Source organism: Aethalodelphis obliquidens, unplaced genomic scaffold (genome assembly GCF_003676395.1).
Source record: "Aethalodelphis obliquidens isolate GAN/ISIS:26980383/991018 unplaced genomic scaffold, ASM367639v1 scaffold25, whole genome shotgun sequence".
NCBI lineage: Eukaryota > Metazoa > Chordata > Mammalia > Artiodactyla > Delphinidae > Aethalodelphis > Aethalodelphis obliquidens.
The window spans coordinates 26,211,360-26,229,955 of record NW_020837969.1 but is presented as its reverse complement, the minus strand read 5'-3'; positions in this window follow the sequence as shown (position 1 = coordinate 26,229,955).

Below are 18,596 nucleotides of genomic sequence, written 5' to 3'. Positions count from 1 at the left end.
TAGGTAGATAGATAGATAGATAGGTAGATAGATAGATAGATAGATATTATGATTAGAGCAGAAAGGATAACTTACAAGCAAAAGTGCTTGGTCATTATTATTTTTATTGTATCTTATTAGTTTGTCTACTTTACTCTTGACCTCTTAAGATACAACTGCCTTTATTCCAGACTGCCAGTTAGTACAGAAATTCAGAGGACGAGATTGGAGAATTTTGATCTAAATCCTTTATTTAGAATTGGAGAATGCCAATGGACAATGAAAAGATCTGCTCTCATGGAGTTTATCTTCTAGTGAGAGAAGACAGAATATTCACTAAATAAAATGAATAAGGTAAATATTCTATGTTAGAATCTAAATGGTAAGGAAAATAGAACAAGCAAAGGGGATTGGCAGTGCCAAGGGCTGCCTCATGAGAAAATGACAGTGAGCAATCTTGAAGGAAGCCAAAGCGGGAGCTATTGGATATTTGTGGGGAGAGAATTGTGGGCGGTGTGTCTGCCATGATCAGTTATGCATGCTTGGTACACAACCTGAGCCCAACACAATATTTCTGAGGCAGAAAAGGCAGCAAGTGCAAAGTGCTGGGGTGAAAGCATGCCTCACAAGTTCATGAGAAAGGGTCATCACTGTAGCTGGAGCAGAGAGAGCAAAGAGGGTAATAGAGGGGCATGAGATGAGAGAAGGAATCGGGGCCCAAATGAATCTGAGTTTCCCTTTTATAATCCATCCTGATTGGTTTTATGTGAGGACCTCATAGGTGGAAGGCACGTGTGGGAATAAAGCTTATCCAGAGGGAATCTTGCTGATGGCTCTGACTCATGGTCATCATCGGCTTCCTACTGGTGCATTAATGACTCCAGCAGATCAAAAGGCAACAGAATGACGTGAAAGGAGCACACAGTCATGTATCAGATAAACTGTTTTGAATTTGACTCCATCACTTTCTAGATGCAGAACTACAGGTTAATTTCTTAACTTGGTGTCAACTCAACTCAGCAAACAAATTGCTCTTACCAGAAAATCTAACATAGCAGGACCCTGGCTCCCACAAAAAAGGAAGTATTTGAAGATTTACGCCTCAAGCAAGCAGGTTCTAGTCTAAATGAGGAGTTGGCAAACTTTTTCCACAAAGGATCAAATAGTAACTATTTTAGACTTCGTGAGCCATTTGGTCTCTGTTGGAACTACCCAACTCAGCCACAGTAGCACAAAAGCAGCCAAAGACAATATGAAATGAATGGGCATTGCTGTCTTCCAATAAAACCTAATATACAAAAACAGGCAGTGGCCAGATTTTGCCCATACTCAGTACTTTTCCTCCCTTGGTCTACAGCATCATTATCTAATACAGCAGCCAATAGCCATATGCAGCTCTTTAACTCATGGCATGTGACTAGTTGACTAAGGAACTACATTTTAAATTTTATTATAATTTTAATTAATTTTAATTTTAATAGTCACATGGCACTAAGGGTTACTGTATTGAACAGCACTGGTCTTAAGGTAAAGATAGGCCTAGGAGAATATGAAGACTATGTTAAAAATGACAGACGGGGCTTCCCTGGTGGCGCAGTGGTTGAGAGTCCGCCTGCCGATGCCGGGGACATGGGTTCGTGCCCCGGTCCGGGAAGATCCCACATGCCGCGGAGCGGCTGGGCCCGTGAGCCATGGCCGCTGAGCCTGCACACCCGGAGCCTGTGCTCCGCAACGGGAGAGGCCACAACAGTGAGGCCCACGTACAGAAAAAAAAAAAAAAAAGACAGACGTCATATTGGTACAAGGAAGAAGTAAGTAGTACTGACTGGGCGTTTAATTGAAGGCTTCATATACTAAGTGGCATTTGAAATGGGTCTTGAGAAATGAGTAGAATTTTTTGGTAGGCTTTCTAACCTTGCTTGCAAAACGAAAATAGAAGTACCCAGAGGGAATCTTGAAGTGTTTTATACTTAGAGATACTTGCTAGGCATTCTACTGTTTTCCAAGATTACTGAGGTACAATGGGAAAAGTTCAGGCTTTAGCACTGGGAAGGACAGATTTAAAACTTATCTTACTTATCACATGAGTTTAGATAAGCCCCTTTATCATTCTAAGCAGTGGTTTTCTCATCTTTAAGATGGAAAAGGTACTATTGACTCTAAGAGTCAAATGACCTAAGGTCATTTGTCAGATTGAATTATAGTACCTAAGATAATGCTAAGAACTTGGGATTCGATTACTGAGTTATTTTAATTATTATTTAAGTTATTTAATTATTATTGTGTCACAAATATAACTTCAATCAATTCTGACAACTCTGTGTGATTAAGGAAGGGTAGGCATTATAATCTTCATTTTTTTTTTGTAGGAGAGTTCTTTGTGTATGACATGTATCTTGCCCAAGACCACGTAGCTCATAAATGGTAGAATCAAGTTCAGAAGGCTCAGAACTCCTCATACATATTCCAGTGCTTTTCCCACTACCTGTTATTAACTCCCTTGTTAAAGCAAACTAGTGAAGTATTTGGAATACCAGGTCTAGACTGAATCTGCTATCTCAGTGGGTTTTAAGATATATTCAGGCTGATGGTTTCATCCAACTAGTCACTCATATTTACTCGTCAGATTTCCTGTTTTGACATGAACTCTGTGCAGGCTTCATTTATTATTTAAATAACTTTATAAGATATATCTCCATCTGTATAATCGTTCATCAGTGCCACAGTCTAGAGCAATGAATCTTGACATTCAGAAGCATTATGTAAAACAAACCAAACATGCTAATACCTAGGGCTTTATATCTTAAGCCTTCCTTGACATGGGTTTGTTTTATGTCCCGTCTATTCTATGTTCATCTTTAATTTATGTTTAAACAGCTTATGTTTAATTTATGTTTCAAAGTGAAGCCACAAATCGCCTAAAATTTAAGGAATTTCATTCCATGCCATCTCTAACCCCACCTTGTGTCTTAACACTCGTAAACACAGGCACTGAGCAACACAATGATCTGTCATATTTCCAAACAAAAATGTAATAAGATGCCATAGGTAACTGTAAGCATGTGTCTTCTTTCCTTACATCAAAAGAGAACGTAGATTAATAACGATAAGCACTGTAGAAAGCACCTATGTTGAAAAGCAGGGAATTTTTGGTTTTGACTTCTTCTGTCCCTTCATTGTACCCATTTTTAAATCTCCTTTGTCAGATAGGATTTTCCAGCTCCACCTTATCCTTGTGCATCCCTCTGGGTGTGTATGAAAGGAAACTAGCTGGTAGTCTCTGAAGTATTTACCTATGTCCTACTAAAATGATGATGTTGCCAGCAAAGGGAACGCTGCCTACCTTAAGGGTCAAACCAATCGTATGATCCTTCTCTTTCCAAACCTGACACCAGAATTTCTCCATTTTCTTTCTTGTAACCAGATAATGTATACCTATATGTTCCTGCATCTGTCTGATGTTAGCTTGCTATCTTTTTATGAGATTTGAGGTTGGGACCCAACCCACCACGCCACTAGAGGGAAGTAGTCACCTAACAAGGGGAAGAAGTAAACAAAAAAGGATGTCAATTTCTTGATTCCATCATAGTTCCTTTCACTCTTTCTTTGAACTAGATATCTTTTATCTTTTATGTGTTCCCAAATCAACCTAAACCTATAATGAGCTTTCCCACATTCCAAATTATTATAACATTGTTATTAGAAAAAGTGTATATAGCTCTACACTTTTTTTCTAGTCAATTCAAAGAGAATTTTAGAAGTGAGACCAGGAAAGGAGCATTGAAGCAGTTGGGAAATTTTACTTATTTATGTGTTTGCTTATTTTATTCAACTCCTTCTTTATTACAAAAGGTCAGACTGAGGTCCAGAGAAGTGAAATTTCTTACCAAAATTTTGACGGTAATTAATAGCAGAACTGTGTTCAGCGTCCATGTCTTAAAATTTGTATTGCAACTTATTCTATTACATATACTGCTCCTTTTATATATAGACATCTCCATGAATATGCCATTGCTTTGTCTGTTTTTCATTTTTAATGAGAAACATAACAGTCTTTTGTAAAAAATTCTCTTCCTATAAGCAAGCTCTATGTTTTAAGAAGTTAAACACATAGACTTCATAAATTTCACGGTGTTGTGATATAACAGAATGTTTATTGTTACCTTGGGGATTTCCGTACAGTCCCCTTCCCATATACTTTCCTACCTTTTTCACAAATTCAAATCTGTCAACTGTTCCTAGTCGAACTCCAAAAAGATTCCCTGAAGAATCCAACCTTCATTGATTTCCCCTTGTACTCAGTCCTACATGTGTTAGCCCTAGATAAGCCCTCATATTGCATTGATCGATACTGTGGCTCCCAACCAGACCATATTTAACATCCACCTAGAGGTGGAATGAGTTCATGACACATAGCTTCCTGTGCTGCCATGTTAGGCATAATTCCTTCTCAATTAATTTGAAGGGCTGAATTCGTACTTCGATGACTTTAAAGAGTGGCTATGACTTCCCAAATGACTGTGAAATCCGGCTTGCACCTGAGTTATTAAGGATGAGCCTCAAAGTCTAGTCTAAGTTTGAACGCTATCACTCCACTAGTATTCTTATCGCTGAAAGACCTTGCTACACGCAGCTGAGCCAACAGTCTTTGCAAACATTGATGTTTCATTCATCTCGTTGTTTAGAAAGATTTGTTTCCCTCTTAATGGCTGAGAATAAAACTTTAAAGGAAAACATCTCCACGGGAAGCCTAGCATTGTTTAGGAATGGATAATCTGTGGCTGCCAGAAAACATTACTCGATTATCAGTTTGAATTTCCTTTTGCTCCTTAGTTTCATCCTAGTAAGTATTTCTTTTATTCCCTTCGACCACCCCAGACTGTTTTTCTCCCTCCTGGCTGTCTCTATAGCTTTCAAATATTTAGCAAGCTTCAAATTTTGATTGATCCCCACCTTTTTTCCTCCTCATCAAGTGCTAACTTCTATCCTCAGTGGACTCCTGTCTGTTGTTCTTTGAGATTAAAAATCAATGAATATTACAAAAGTAGAAGAATTCTTTAACAAGTCCCTTTGTCCCTCCTTTCACCTTCTCACAAAGAATTTTTTTTCGTTTTATCACTTCCCTTTCAAAAGTACCATATACCTTAATTAAATTATTACAATTCTTTTGAGGATTATGAATAAATCTTCATTTGTTTTCTTTATTAGCATTCGATCTGCTTTTGTTAATTGTGTAAATGTTCCCCGTAGGCAGAATAACTCAAATGAGCAATAAAACTCAAATGAAGCAGGGCTTTTTGTTAAGGAGAGTCAATTTGATTAACGTCACAGTCAATATGATGAATGGCAGCATTTTGGAACAAGTTGGCCAGTAACTTGAAACTGACAATATAATGTGTGTGTCATTAGGACTAAATAAATTCAAGAATGTATCATAGCGTTGATCTGGAATGCTCCTTGATTTGGGATAAAATAATGATTCTGTGCATTTCCATAATATTCATTCTTAGATTCAATGCTTTATAAATAGACTTTATCATCTTGATGCTCAAATGACATGGAAACAAGTGAACTTCATCAGTGCCAAAGGAGTAAAATGGTCATTCAGGGATCTAGATTCAGTGCTTGGAGTGATGGAAATCGATTTCCCCTGTATGGCTAACATGATGTAGTTAATAAGGAAGGATTTATAGCAAATATAAATAAATGTTCATGGGAAACACTTAAAATGCAAACCAAGAAATTGCAAACTTCCAACTATAGACTTTCTCTGTGTCAACCAAATGCTCGCCAATATTCAACAGTGGATAAACATCTGATTAACAAATTTTCTTGTGAAAAAGGAGAAATAGAAGAAAATGTACCTAAGGATTGGATTAAGAGTGCTATAAGAATAAACTTTCTTCAAGGATTCTAAATCTCAATAACGCATCCCTTATATCTTCCATAACCTAAGGCTCCAGAGATTATGAAAACAGAAAATAAAGAATAGTTTTTGGTTTTGTTCAGTGTTATTTTGTGGTGGTGGTTGTTTTTGTGCGTGTGTTGATTTTTTTAAGCAAAGTTAGGACACAATTTTGTTTCCTGGGAAAGAGAAGGTAATTTATAAGACTAAAACCCCATCAAGTGAAACTTCAATAAAAGGGAGAGAGACAGAGACGAGAGCTTGTTGTGAATCACTTATTTATCTGATACAAAAAGGAAGTCCCTATAACCAAGAAACAGAAGCAGTAATAAATCCGTTCTATATGAAAGAAAAAATTAATTTAAAGATATATATTTAGACTCTACATGTGAAATCTAACTATATCTTTGCCAGTTTTTCTGCAAATGAACAAACTGATCCTTAAAATTAAAAAAAGTTCATGTAAATTGGCATCAAATAACTATGAACCGATACCTATTCTTCATCCAAACTCTCTTGGTTTTATCAATAATTAAGATATCCAGATTTCTCCATTACCATGTTAATTTTACTACATTCTCTTTCTCACCTCTAGGACTTACTGTTAGACTCTTTGAAGAAACGATCATGTATTTCTATTTTGATATATTGCCATATGTAAACAAAACATAGACAATTTACTTTTTTTTTTTTTTTTTTTTGGTACGCGGGCCTCTCACTGTCGTGGCCTCTCCCGTTGCGGAGCACAGGCTCCGGACGCGCAGGCTCAGCAGCCATGGCTCACGGGCCAAGCCGCTCCGCGGCACGTGGGATCTTCCTGGACCGGGGCACGAACCCCTGTCCCCTGCATCGGCAGCTGGACTCTCAACCACTGCGCCACCAGGGAAGCCCGACAATTTACTTTTGAAGAGACCTAGAGACCTTCTTTTTCTTCAAAAAGAAGAAATTCTGCTGTAGACTAGGAAATTGGTTCCAGACTATAAATTCTTGGAGGTAAATGGAGCTTTTAGTACAAAGATAAATTATACACAAATGCAGAACAAGGATCTTCTGGGAAAAGAGAAGTTTAAAAGTACTTTGGGGAAAAAAAAAAAGAGTGAAACAACCTGAATCCAAATCTCCTAACAGTCTTTCTTCTAATCACAGTTTTCCTCAACAGTTACTTTATTTCCCCTCTATTTCTTCAACGGAGTAAAAACACAAATGCTAAAGGTTTAGTGAAACAAATGAATGAATATAACAAATCAGAAAGACTCATACAGAGAACAACCTAGTGGTTACCAGAGGGTAGAGAGTTGGGGGAGGGGCAAAATAAGGAAAGGAATTAAGAGATACAAACCACTAGGTATAAAATAAATAAGATACACAGATGTAATGTATATGTATGTAATGCACAGGGAATATAATCAATGTTTTATAACTTTAAATGGAGAACAATCCATAAAAATATTGAATCACTATGTTGTACAACTGAAACTGATATAATATATATATATATTTTTTGGCTGAATTGGGTCTTCGTTGCTGCGTGCGGGCTTTCTCTAGTTGCGGCAAGTGGGCTTCTCACCGCGGTGGCTTCTCTTGTTGCGGAGCATGGGCTCTAGGCTCACGGGCTCAGTAGTTGTGGCACACAGGCTTAGTTGCTCTGTGGCATGTGGGATCTTCCCGGACCGGGGCTCGAACCCGTGTCCCCTGCATTGGCAGGCAGATTCTTAACCACTACGCCATCAGGGAAGCCTGATATAATATTTTAAATCAACTATACTTCAATTAAAAATTTGGAAAAAATTCTTTTAAGAAAAACGTGAAGCTGATCAAGAAAGAAAAACAATGCACGTTGAACAGTAGACAAAAGAAGTGGCCAAACTTGAAATGCACAGACAAGGCTCTAGGCAAATTAGAAATGATTACCAAGTTAAATTAAAAAAGGAAACAGTAAAACTGTGATTAGAAACAGTTCAATGTTGAAATGCCCATATTCTAAGGTAACCGTATTTCTTTATATCTTGTTCTAAATTACATCAAGTAAGAAGACAATAGATACAGTCAATATAATTTTATGTTATCTTTTTAAATGTTGTCTTTTCTTTTAAATCTACTTGTTTTATACATTTTTCCAAAGTATAAGATACCTGTGTGATTTTCTTTAATTTAAAAACGCGTGAAGAACTTCCCTGGTGGTGCAGTGGTTAAGAATCCACCTGCCAGTGCAGGGGACGCGGGTTCGAGCCCTGGTCCAGGAAGATCCCACATGCCGAGGAGCAACTAAGCCCGTGTGCCACAACTACTGAGCCTGCGCTCTAGAGCCCGCGAGCCACAACTACTGAAGCCCGCGTGCCAAGAGCCCGTGCTCCGCAACAAGAGAAGCCACCACAATGAGAAGCCTGAGTACGGCAACAAAAAGTACCCCCCGTTCACCGCAACTGGAGAAAGCCCACGCGCAGCAATGAAGACCCAACACAGCCAAAAATTAAATAAATAAATAAATATTTTTTAAAAAAATGAAAATACAGAAGTGTATGCCCTCTTTTAATTTACTTCACACTATACATGGAAGGCATGAATCATCTGATGATGAAAACCAAGACATTGTTTACCTGGTAGCATTGCATCTTTATTTCACCCAAAGTAACCAGGACAGAAATAAAGGCTGTGATTTAAGTGTTTTGGGATTGAATGAGCATCTTTGTAGAAGTTAATGTGGCAGACTCCATCGGGACTTTTTCTGCACTATTTCAATATTTTCATGTTTCTTGAATGAACTTGGGGTGTTATCACTTTTTTCCCAATGCACACATTTAATATCATATTTGTACAGAGCATTCAGAATTCTTAAGAAACAAAAAGTGAGCTACCCCTGGAAAGCGAGGGAGAAGAGATTATTTGCCCTGCCTTCTGTTTCTTTCATCATATCCCTCTCCTTTGGCAATGGCCTTTATCCTCCATGCTCACATCAGTGAAGAGACCAAGGCCAATTCCAACTCTTTGGTTCCTCCATCCTCCTTCTGGGTCCTGTCCTTTTGCTTTGAACCTCCACCCCAAAGAAGGCTTCCAGGCCAGTGACCTTTCCTTTCTTTCTTTTTCAGAAGCTTCTTGTTGTCAGCATACTTGCTCATTTCTTTAGTCGAAGTGTGCCCCTTACAAAAATATCTACTGCCCCTGACCTTTGAAAAGGGCAAAAGGGGGTTTTAGCTAGCGCTAACAGGGAGAGGACGAAAGCCTTGACAGTCTCCACGGAACTCAAGGATACTAAAATTTCTCAAGTTGCAGCCCCCTTCTCTCCATTTGCCAAATCTTTGTGCTTTTTGAGCAACCGGAGTGAGTAAATCTGAAGCAAAGATAAGGAAGGAAAATAGTTCTCAAAGGGTAAATTGTAGCCTCTAAAAGGGGAAGGAAAACTTGTCATCTTTCAACCCAACTTTCCTTGGCAGAAGCAGCCTTTAAGAATTCCCTTTAAATGAGTTCTCGACTTCTGGCAGGCTTCTGGCTATGCAGCTCCCTTTGTTCAGGAATGATGTTTTAAACTTCCCAGTTTAGCCTCACAGCACAGTTTTCAGGAAAGTTTTTTTATTTTCTATATGTTCTTACTTCTTATCCCTAAGACAAGTTTTTCTGCCAAATAAAACATCAATTTCCAAAGAACTGAATTACCTCTAATATTGTATTGATGGCTTTCTTGATGCCTAAACTTTATCACACATACACACACACACGCACAAAGAAGTCATATACCAATTAGAGTATGTTCCACTGCACTTTTCAAGTTCATGCATGACTTTGGGTGCAATATTTAATTAGCAGCAATACAGCAAAAGACGACTGACTTTTAGAAACTAGAAACCCACATACAGGCAGAGTCTCCTTCCCCTCTCATCATTTTTTGTGTGTGTGTTTTTAATTAAATATCCCCGGGTTTCAGTGATCCTACAGATGTTTGACACAATACCCGTTCATTAGAAATACTGTATATTTATCACATCTCGAAGATGGACTTTTCAGCTCTTTCTTTCAGCCACATGTCTCAGATGAATATGCATTGTGAGAGGACTTATTTGACAGGTACAGAAGAGTTGAGTGGCAAGGAGAGAACATTATGAATCTCACTAGAATTAGGAAAAAGAGGTAGAGTGACTGCACCAAGTCATTGTCAATAGTTCAGTTTGAATGAGTACAGGTGCTATTATCTCACAAGCACATAAAAGGAGAGAGAGGAAAGATAAGAGAGCTGCATTTTCCACCTGTTGGCACATCGATGGGTTTATTCTAATCCACATATCTCTCCATGCCCTTCATGAGAGCTTATTCATTTAGCTCCAGCGGGCCCACTGAATGTGGGTATTTTAAATGACTGTTAATGAGACAGCAATTCTCTCATTTTCAGGTTCATAACACCCCAAGCCACAAAATATCATAGATATCCCATTTCTTTTTTTTAATTAATTTTCATTGGATTATAGTTGATTTACATTGTTGTGTTAGTTTCAGGTGTACAGCAGGGTGAATCAGTTATGCATATACATGTATCCACTCTTTTTTAGGTTCTTTCCCCTCATAGGTCACTACAGAGTATTGAGTAGAGTTCCCTGTGCTATATAGTAGGTCCTTATTACTTATATGTTTTCTATATATAGTAGTGTGCATATGTCAATCCCAATCTCCCAATTTAACCCTCCCCCTGCTCTCCCCCTTGGTAACCATAAGTTGGTTTTCTACACCTGTGACTCTATTTCTGTTTTGAAAATAAGTTCATTTGTACCCATTTTTTAGATTTCACATATAAGCCATGTCACATGATATCTGTCTCTCTCTGACTTATGTCACTCAGTATGACAATCTCTAGGTCTATCCATGTGTCTGCAAATGGCATTATTTCGTTCTTTTTAAGGCTGAGTCATATTCTGTTGTACATATGATGCCCTTTTTATTCATATTGGACAGGCGGCAAACCATTTTTCCTTTGGGTCTGTGTTGTCCTTCTCACTTGATAGCTCCACCTGCCCCTGCTGTAGGCCTTCCTGGGTCACAGCATCATCACCATGTAGAGCAAAGAGTTTTAGAGGCTTCCAGCCAATCACCTCATGTGTGCTGTCATCCTCTGACCCCTTCTACCTGTAGACTCTGTGAAGGAGAGATCTCCTGAGTCCACTCCCCCACTCACACCACCTTCCCCCCGCTGCTTCTTCGGGTATCTTCACTGTGCCCCGCTGTGTTCAGAAACCTTAGAGGAACGGTTGAGACAATACTGTAGGAGAGCCTTGGTCATCTACAGCCACCCAACACACTTACAAAATTTTATTTTCCTCCAAAACATTTTGCCATTGGTGCTTGCCAAAGAGAGGTGCTTTTTTTTTTTTTTTTGGTTTGTTTTTTTGAAAATGTCAAGGTAACAGAAAAGTTTATTGGGACAGGAAATGTGCTACATTTGGTCCTAGGAGAGGAGGAACATCGGCCACCTGCTATATATACTAGATCTATACCATTATGATGAATTTGCTTTGATTTTAAAAGGTTGATGGAACTGAGAGCAGGCCACCCCAAAATGTGTCATATTGATTATTTTAAAGTTACTTAAGAAACAGCCAGTGCAAAGAGGACACTCTGACCCTCTCTTGTCCTCTTGAAGGCAGGAAATAAATCTCCCATGTGAAAGGTACCCTCCCCATACCAGGAGGTAGAAATATATCCTTATCACTACAGACAGGGAATTCAGGGCTTAGAAGGCTGTATGAACAAACCTTGTTACTTCTTTCCTAATTTACTCCCCGAAGCCCAACCTTGTCAATTCTTTACAAATTTATTATTTCTTTATTTAAAAGATATAAAAGCTGATAGCTTTGGTCACTTCTTTGGGTCTCATATCTTTGTATGTATAAAATTAAATTAAATTTGGTGTTCTCCTATTAACCTCTCTTTTAATACAGGGAGTGTCTCGGCCAGGAACCTAGAAAGGTAGAGGGGAAATTATTTTTCTTCCTCTACAGGGTCAGAGTTTCATCTTGATTTCCACCCAGCTCAATTTCTAGATCGTGGCCTCTACTATTAGTTTCCTTCATGTTCTGTTCTTTTCTCATTAAAAGGAAGCTATTTTGGGCTTCCCTGGTGGCGCAGTGGTTGAGAGTCCCCCTGCCAATGCAGGGGACGCGGGTTCGTGCCCCGGTCGGGGAAGATCCCACATGCCGCGGAGCGGCTGCGCCTGTGAGCCATGGCCGCTGAGCCTGCGCGTCCGGAGCCTGTGTTCCGCGACGGGAGAGGCCACAGCGGTGAGAGGCCCGCGTACCGCAAAAAAAAAAAAAAAAAAAAAAGGAAGCTATTTTTACATAAGTAAGGGAACACCACAATCTACTTTTTGTCAGCATGCTAAGATAATAAACAAGAGGGGGCCAGAAAAAGAGGAGGCAGAAGTCTCCTATGAAACACTTCAAATGAGAAGGATTTCCTTTTGCCCCTCAAATTTTTGGTTTCAGTTAGACATTTTACCTGACATGTGCACTGTGTATTGTGATATACTTGCATGGTGAATACAAAGATTGTCCTCGACGTAGAGGACAAATCCTGGATTTGTCCTTGACAAGATATGTTGAGGCCAGGTCTCAATGTTCCTCAGGGTTCCTGCTGCATAATTGTTACGTTATCCGAAGGACACGAGGAGATCTCTGGAAGTGAAGGAGTTGTGTGTGTCCTGTGAGACACCAATTCATAAACATGGTTTGTTTGAACCTTTAATGGAAACACTTGTGTTCCAGTTGAAAGAACACAGACAGTCGTTCTTCACTTCCTTGAATGTCACACAAACCCACAGGACTGATGAACAAAGTTGAGTATCAGAAAACCCTCTGAGAGGGGGAAAGAGGGGTGTCACAGAAGGAGCAAGTACGAAGTATCAAAAGAATAAATGATCCTACTTTGGAGAAGCAGAGTGATCTGGAAGGGGTGCATGGGTACCTTTGGCTCACACTTATATGTTGATATTCTCCTTATTTTCTTCTCACTTAGCTCAATTTTAGGGGCTATATCATCCATTCCCATGGCTCCTCTGTAATTACTATTACACAGCCACTGTCTGAATTGGAGCAATGAGCAAGTGTTAAGTATTTGAGTCAGCAGACATCTGGTCCTGTCCAAAACATCCATAAGACATTGGTCTATACCAAAAAGTCTTTGATATTTGGTCCTGTCCAAAACGATTTGGCATGGACCAAATATGCTCATGGATGTTTTGGATAGGACCAATTTCAAGGACATTTTGGCATGGATCAAATGTCTTAAGGACAGGAGATGGAAGCAGATTCGGCACTTGAAAGATGGGTAAGGGGTAAGTTGCCAAGCGCTTGGAGAATCAGCAATCATCAATGGAAGCCATGGACAGCTTTCCTTAAACTAATAGGTAAACGTTTCGATGAGATCTGTTGCTATGTCAGCGATGACTTATCTTAAGAGTTAAAAGAGAAATAATGCTGACTTGACCATTTTATTTTTATTTTGAAAGTGAATAGGACACCCCCTAGTGACCACAAAATAGGCAGCTGGTTTCTCTAGGTCAGTTAAGAGCCTTCCCATCATGGGAAAGAGGAAAGCCAACTGGAGGGTTGAGGAGACTGTTACAAAAAGATCCACCTGGGAAGAATGTATCCAGCAATGACAGGTTGTGTGACGATGATGTGAGATTGTCAAACACTTTTGTATCCTTCCCTTCAGTCTGGCTTATGTACCTTTCGAAGGAGCACATGGCTTGATAGGGGGGCAGCCTTGAAATCAACTGACAGAGTGGAGAAAACATTAAGAGCGTCTGCAGCCACAGGACACTCTGCTACAGTGAGATTTGTTGTAGGACAGAAAAGACAGCTTTATAACAACATCTTATTGATATCGGCTTCCAGAGCATGGATAGGAAAAAAAAATGTATACACTGGCAGCAAGTGTTTGCAGCATGAGTTAGGGTCTTTGATGGAACAAACTGGGCTACCAATAAAGTAGTACAAGAGGGAAAATAAAGACGCTGCAGCAGTGAAGAACGATCATGGGGCCAATAGCATGCCTTGGAGTAGTTGCACCTCAGCTCCATTTTAGCAATAGAATCACGGGCTTAGACCTCTGGTCTTCCCGTTTGAAGCATCAATAGATGTCTTACCCAAGGGTGACTTTACAGAGATGGTATGATAATAACAGCTTAATGTGAGATAAAAATCTATCTGATTGCACAGGTGGAATTCTTAGAAACAAACACCACACTTAGATTCATGCTGATTATAGTAAGGTTATAATAATATTAGCTAAAAAGTCAATTTCAAAGTTCCTGTCAAAAGTCATGGATTTGTTATTTTTGAGTATACAGACTGCTTTTCAGTTGAATTGCTTGATTTGCCTTAAGCCCCAAGTTCACAGATCTTGAAATATTGATTTTATTGTTTTAAAATGGGGAAATTATATAGAGCGCCCGTTGGTCAATGGTCAAACTGCAATTAAGTCAATTCAGGATATTTTTTCTAACACGTCACAATCACTGTTCAGAATAGCTTTGATTTGGTGCATTGCTATATTTTTTTTTTCCCCTCTAGGGACAGTGTGGATGCTAATTCAAATTTTTCAAGGCAGGAAATGAGGTGTCTGGTCTGGTAAAGAAAGTCATTCATCAGAGTTACAGTTCTTCCTGGCTGGGGATGTAAACGGAAGCATCTAAACAGTCTAAGAAAGCTGATCTTATGACATCCCTGGAGAAGATGTCGTAGCGCTAACATAAACCATCATTACTCTCCACTTCCCAGGACCTAAGTACTTCAAGGTTAGTGATAAATAAATAGGTTCTGTTTTTATGAAAAGATGTAAAACATGAACGTTTCTTTTGTTCTAATTCCTGATGATGCCTGTGTGTTTGCAGAGAGGGAAAGAGCCCCTTTAGGAAAAAAGGCAGCATCTGATTCCAGTTCTTTCTTGGTTATTCTTGCACTGATTTGAAGGGTTTTTTTCCTTTCTTAATGCAGTTATATCCCATTTGGACAGCTCTGAAGGGTGTTACTGGGTTTAATTTGTCACATCACACTTATTTCTAAATCTTGTGCGTTTTCAAACAAAATAATTCTAGATGCTATAGGAGACAGAAAGAATTTTGAGACTCAATTACCTATCTTCAAGCAACTTGCCCTAGAGATAAAGAGGAAGTATATATCATTATTTTACCTCTTACTGGGGGGCTTTGGCATAAAAAAATAACTAAAAATAAATGCAGCTTTTGTGCTCTGAAGCCCGACACCCCACTCTGTTATTTAGTATCTGGGTGACCTTAGACTTGTGCTTTAGTTACCATAGCTATAAATGGTGTTAACAGTACAAGATACATCATAGGGTTTTGGTAAGTATTAAATTAGTAACTATACACGAAGTAATGAGAATGCAATCTTGAGGCGATAGACTCAGTAAAAATATATGAACAAGGAAGTGTAGGGGTGGTGAGTGCTGTGTTATCATAGCAGGATAAAGGAATAGCAAAGAGGCTAGGAGAGGACTTACCTAGGTCAGTTGGAGAAGGCCTCCTTGAGGAAGAAATATTTGGACTGAACCAGAGAGTAGAGGGCATTTCACCTCAGAATCTTCTTAAAATGTTACTCTGTATAAAAGTGGAGTTATGGATGGCTTATGAGATGGAGAAAGAAATCATTTGACTGTGGTTAAGTTGGTCCGGGGAGGCAGTGCTCTTGGTAAATCTTCATTAACTGAGTGACTGAAGGGTTAACTGATTAGTTCATTTATTGCATGAAACCTGGAGAACCAAATGGTGAATAAATATTTAGGGAAGAAAAGAATGAAGGGATGATGGATCATATTAGTGGAAATAATGACGTAAAATTTTGGAGGTAAGAAAATATGAGGGAGAAATCAGTACTCTGTTAATGTGGAAGACACACAAGATGACAAGTCAAAGATAAATGAGGTGTCAGGCCTGAATGACAAGTACACAGTAACAGGAAAACACCAAGGGGGACTTGCTTTGAGGGGAAAAAGATAAGGATACCCCTTTCATATAGATGTACGCACATCTGAAATGTGGATACATTTTGTGATGCACAGTGTGATGGAAAACGTGTTTTGGACAGATTTGCCTCTAAAAAATAGGAGAAACTCAGAACTTAGGTGAGCATTAGAACTAAAATATATAGTTTTATTTAACCAAGGAAGTGATTATTCATCTCTCTTCATTTCTTTCATCTTCATAATGGGTTATCCATTATCGTGATTTTAAAAATGATTGAATTTAGCAAATATGGGTTGAGCTGCCACTGAACACCAGGTTGAGATGAATAAAACATAGTTTCCACACCTCTGCTAGAGGGGATAAGGAGAAAGGAGAACCAGCAACACACACATACATACACACACACACACACACACACACACACACACACGCACGCACAGGAATGGTTAGTTGATTAAAGGCGATCTGGGAAAATCTGATACAATGAGAGTAAAAATTTTCAAGAAGAGCTCTCTCAATCATTTAGCAAAATATTTCATGGAGAATAAAAGCTAAGAAACTGCCTTTAGATTTGTCAACTAGGAGATGATCATTGATCTTTGAAGGGGAAAATTCAGTGGAATACTGGAGAGAGAAGCCACGGTGCATCTCTTATCCCTTCATCCTTCATTCCTTTGGGTTTTCAAGAAAAGTCTTATCAGTTGGCAAAAAAACATGTTAGTTCTTTCTATAAATGCGGACAATAAATGACTAAGGCATATTCATAATCACTAAATTACCAGAATCCACTTTAAAAAAAATGACAACTAAAAACATTTAGAAGACAATCAGACAGTGACAGGGTCACCGCTCCCCCAAAATAAAGTATTGTCCCCAAAATAAAACTTCTAAATGTATATAATAATGTGTAATTAAAGATATAAGACAATTGCATTTTCTGACATCTCATGCCAGTGGAGTTGCTACCTTGAAGGGTGTCTCCAAATGATAGAATGAGTAAATAAACATGGGAGAATTCTTTAAGGATAATTTATTTACTTTATCTTAAGAGACAAATTTGATAACAAATAAGAAAGAAAAGGACAAAGGTTTTGAAGGTCAAGTTAAGCATTTTTCTCTAACAAGGTTATTTTGACATTACTAAATGGAGCCGCCACAGAACTTTGAGCAGCTCTATTAGATTAATGATAGCATCAACGCTACAAACAAGCACCATTTGTTAAGCACCTTTCCTCCTCAAGACTTTAATTCTGCTTGGGATATAGAAAGTGGAGATGGAAAGAAAGTCTGGTCTAACCCTGGTCACTATATATTTTTTTCCCCTTTAAAAATTTTTTTTTTAATTCAGTGAGAAGGAATCCATAGCAAAAAATAACTTTTCCAGACAGTACCACGAAAATCAATAATCAGTCTTGCCAAAAGAAATCCAACAACATTTTCAGTGCTATTACAGATTAGACAGACTGTATTGATAATAAAAAGCCATATGTCCAGTCTTTTATATACTCTGAAAGGAAATGTCTTCATTATTGCATAAAGCCTCTTCACCTACTCATACCCTCAGCCACAGATAATCTCTTCCTCCTTTCACTTGTTTAGAATTTTACATTTCAAGCAGAAAGTGAGAACTTCTGGTTAAACATGGAGGCTTGAGTACGTGAGGGCTTTTTCTCTGCTCCTTCCAGAAATCCCATTCAAATGAGAGTGCCCTACTTATGAACGATTTCTGTTCCAAGAGCACGTTTGTAAGTCCAATTTGTTCGTAAGTCCAACAAAGTTAGCCTAGGTACCCAGCTAACACAATGGTTATAGAGTTCTGTACTATAATAGGTTTATAATACTTTTCACACAAATAATACATTAAAAAAAACACAAAAAATAAACATTTTTAATCTTACAGTACAGTACCTTGAAAAGTACAGTAGTACAGTACAACAGCTGGCACACAGGGGCTGGCATCGAGTGAACAGGCAAGAAGAGTTCCTGACTGGAGGAGGGAGAGCAGGTGGGAGATGGTAGAGCTGAAGGATTGTCAGCAATAGGAGATGGAGGGCGAGCTGCCATTTCCCTCACGCCTGACGCGGATGGCACAGGTTCTGGCTCCTTGCTAGGACCAGATGCACATTCACATCTTTGGAAGTTCACAACTTGAAGCTTCACATGTAGGAGACTTACTGTAACGCTAAACCCACAACACAAAGGGAAAGGGGAGGGAACTATCAGGGGATAAAGAGATGTCAACAAAAGAATCATGCAGCAGGAGCTTGTAAAGGCTTATCTAGTGAGATTCTATATATCAAGGAAGGCTACAGTGAGGCGTGAGACTGAAAAGAAAGTCTACCTGAAAGTCCTCACAGGAAATATTTAAACACTTGGTCCCTCCCCAGAAACTGGTGGTTTATTTTGTGGAGAAATAGAATCAGAGGTTACCCAGATTCTAGCACATACGGCACAGAGGAAAGGTGAGGGAGAGGGTACCATGCTTGAAAGTCACTGTTTGATGATATCCCCCCCGTCCCCACAAACCTTCTTAATTCCACTTCACTGCAAGAATATCCTGTTTTGGCCAATATTCATAGGCAGGAGTTTGGAGCAGTCTTCCCTGGAAAAATTCAACACACCCAAAAAAGGACATAAATAGTGACCTTTGGTGGTGTCTCAAAGAAACAGCTGGGTCCCCACCCAATACTGCTACAGTGAAGCCCACTGGTCCTTAAGACCTACCCACATATACAGAAAATTAGA